This window comes from Poecilia formosa, unplaced genomic scaffold, assembly GCF_000485575.1.
Source record: "Poecilia formosa unplaced genomic scaffold, Poecilia_formosa-5.1.2 Scaffold182, whole genome shotgun sequence".
NCBI lineage: Eukaryota > Metazoa > Chordata > Actinopteri > Cyprinodontiformes > Poeciliidae > Poecilia > Poecilia formosa.
In genome coordinates this window covers 27,965-31,468 of record NW_006800121.1, presented here as the reverse complement: position 1 = coordinate 31,468, position 3,504 = coordinate 27,965, and the positions used below count along the sequence as shown (strand labels likewise).

General features: G+C 41.7%; 1 protein-coding gene across 1 annotated transcript in view; it reads right to left on the bottom strand.

Annotated features, from left to right (window-relative positions):
• card11 (caspase recruitment domain family, member 11) overlaps positions 1-1,576 on the bottom strand; it is a 42,232-nt gene extending 40,656 nt beyond the window's left edge. The window contains exon 1 of the mRNA XM_016678360.1: positions 832-1,576. The gene's annotated coding sequence lies outside the window, so the exon portion shown is untranslated. The remainder of the gene's footprint in view (positions 1-831) is intronic.
• Positions 1,577-3,504: the final 1,928 nt, after the last annotated feature.

The window sequence follows — 3,504 nt, the reverse complement described above, 5'->3', positions numbered from 1 at the left end:
TGTGTGTGTGTGTGTGTGTGTGTGTGTGTGTGTGTGTGTGTGTGTGTGTGTGTGTGTGTGTCAGAATGGCCCAGTCAAAGTCCAGACCTAAATCCAATTGAGCTTAAAAACTGCTGTTTTCTGCCTCTCTCCATCCAATCTGACTGAGCTTGAGACATTTCAGTCTCTTGATATGCAAAACAGATTGAGACGTGAATATAAATGCAACACTTTCCGATTTTGATTGTAAAAATGTTTGAAAATCCATGTATTGTTGTCCAATCTGAGAAAAAAAAACACATTACTTTGCATTGGTCTGCCACATCAAATCCAAATATGACACAAAGTAGGTAGAAAGTCAAAATGTCTAAAGGTTCAAGGTATGTGAATACCTTTGCCAGGCAGTGGAAGTCATAGTGCTGCAGATGATTGATTTAACTCATGTGCTTGATTTAGCCCCCTTTCCCCCCACTGCCTCTCTGATTCCCAGGCTTACTGGTTCCCATTATCCGCGGCACCTGCTGCTGGAATCCCAAGCATTTTCATGAGGGCTGATAAAGACTTAGTGATGACAAAGAAACTAAACTCTCTCCTCCGGCTTGAGCCAAGAGCATGTCAGAGGCGAGGGAACAGAGGCAGACTTGGACCTTTCTAGTCCATATAAGCAGATTATAAGCAACTTCGTATCGTTACATGAGGGGAAAACACAGCTCTGCTTTCGACGACACGTTTAGCCTGTGGAGTGAGAGAGAGCCTGTGCGCCTCGGTTCTCCACTCATGACCCCCCCGACTGATGGCATTTAAATTCAGACACGGACACACGTAGAGACCCGCGGGGTCAGCTTTTCTCACCTGAAATGATGATCCAAAGGTCCGCCGGAAATCAAACAGATGTTCTGGTAGTTTCTTGAGAAAGACAACCAAAGAAGCGCGCGCGCTCCGCAGAAAAGAAAAAGAAGAAGAAGAAGAAGGAGGAGGGGAAAAAAAGTTTTTTACGCTCAGGTTGTCTCCATGTATCCGACTCGAGGAGGAGCAGGTGTTAGAATAAAGCCGGTCGGACTCGGCGGCTGTTGAGCCCCGTCTCTCTGAGCCGCAGAGTGAAGTGGAGACAGACCGAAGCGGAGAGAAACTGTCGCCCAGAGAGGCAGACAGAGAGCGGAGGTGGGCGGGTTGAGCTCAGATGGAAATAAGCTCTCTGCTGCTGCTGCTGTGAAAGGAAGAGCTCAACTCCACCGCTGCTGCTGCTGCTGCTGCTGCTGCTGTGATCAGATACGGACAAAGTGGCCAATGACTGCTCACCTCCACCTTTAAAATCAACTGCGAGTCCAATAATAGCTCGCTCTTCTTAATTTCGCCCAACGTGAACTCTCTGTTTACTCCCTCAGCTGCGCCATGTCAACACAAGAAGGAGACTCTTCAGTATTTCCATCAAGCTGCATGCTTTGGTCCCACGGTTTACATCTTCTAAGAGAAACAATGGTTCCAACCAACCACAACCTCACAAAGAATGAGCAATGATCCAATTATAGCCCGCACGGTGCGAGCAAAACAAGCCCCGAGTGTTATTTAGAAGATGGTTGAACTGAATCACTTTCTGAATCGTGACTAAGTCTGCTTTTCACTATCAAAAGATTTTTTTTTTTTTATTATTTGAAGAGGCTGGTTTTATTCTGGGTCTAGGTAAACCCCCCTGTAAGATCTAACACACAGTTAATGCCCGTTTCTAGCCTGTAAGTGACGAACAGCTCAGCATTAACTTCATCACACCGAGATCCTTATTTATATGCTGCCAACACTAATGTATACGTATCTAGGTATAAATGTGTTTGTATTTTATATTTATCTTTAAGTTTCTCATTTAAAGTGTATATATTTTAGTGTTTTAATTTGTGTACACAAACTTTGCAAATAAAGCTTATTCTGAAATTATTATTTTTGGGATCAGTGGAGTGATTATTAATAGTTAGTATCTTACAAGCAGTCTCTGAACATCCCCAGTTTGGAGAAACAAAGCTCGGTTCTTATAGGAGAGCAGTGGCTGTTTTCCATATGTTTTTCATATGCGGCCCTGCTGACCCGAAGCTATGCGGGCCAGGTGGGTGACATGGAGGCGCCGCCAAACAAAAAAGTAGTCTGTCAGTCTGTCAAATTAGCTTTTTATTGCTTGTTTGCGTCCAGTCACTCCGCGCTGAAGTTTTGGTTTCGGATGTGAACTGAATTAAAGGGATTATTTGTCTGGTCTGTATTTGATCGCTTCCAATTTCAAATATAAATAAAGTGCTTGAACCAGAGCTCCTTTAATCTACTTTCAAAATGAAAATGTCATTTTTAGCATTAGCACAAGCATGTAGCGAATTATGCCAGACTGTTTAGAGTTTGTGATTTGTAAAGGTGGTAATTGACTTGTGAAAACAAAATTAATTGCGAAAAAAAAGTTTAATCTATTAAGATAAAACATGACGACGAAAAGTCTTGAATTTCTAACAACTTTACCGATTTGTGAACTCTTTCAAAAGGAAAGCAATAATTTTCTCTGTTTGAGCCAGAATATTGATCATCTTCAGAAATTTGTATTGGTAAAAATCTGTTTCTCCTCTTTACTGACATTTTTCTTTTTTCAAAAAAAAAATCTGACTTGATTTCTTTCCATGCACGTTCGCCGTCCAGGTCTGATGAATCAAAGTATGTTATTTAAAGAACATGAGGTGGTGAAATACTTGCAAAAACATCCATATATCACATCCTAACGGCACCAACTTGAGCAGTGGCGTCAGAACACAAAGGCTGGCATAACGATGATGCGCTCTGGAATCATGTCCCTGTTTAAAACGAGGAGTGTTCAAAACAGACATTAGATCATCCAGAGATCCAGCAGACCTCACAGGCCACAGGAGGTGGCATGTTTTGGTTGGGCCAACTGGTTCCGCTGGACCTCGCCTTGTTATCACTCCTGGGAGTTGTGCAGTGCAGGTCCCAGCAAGATACTCTGTTGAAACCAAATCTGGGAAATCTACTCCGCCCTGATCTTGTCCAACTTAAATCTGGGCTTTTGTTTTTTTTTGTTTGTTTCTAAGATATCCGGATGAGCAGCTCATAGTTTAGAGGTGAAGACCTCTTAAGGACAAACGTGAATAAAAACACAGAGGAAAATACAAATTGTTTCACCTCGAGCACATTAGACTGCTCTTTAGCCAAAAGTCTCCTACACTGTCATTGTCTCATGTATGATGAATGCAGAGGTTGGTTGGTGGTGATTTTATAGTTTGCTGTTTTATAATCAAATTGGAAAACTGAAGTTCCCACATCCTCCAACCGGAGTTGGATAGTCACTATTTGTTACGTTTACAGTATTACATTTACTCGAGTAATATTTTACAAAAATTATTTACTTTTAGGAGTATTTTTACTATGCTCTACTTTTTACTTCTGCTTGAGTGATTTTATTATGACGTATTTCTACTCTTACTTGAGTCAAATTTCTGGATTCTCTACCCACTGTGAGCAACTTCGCTGAATAAAGAACAG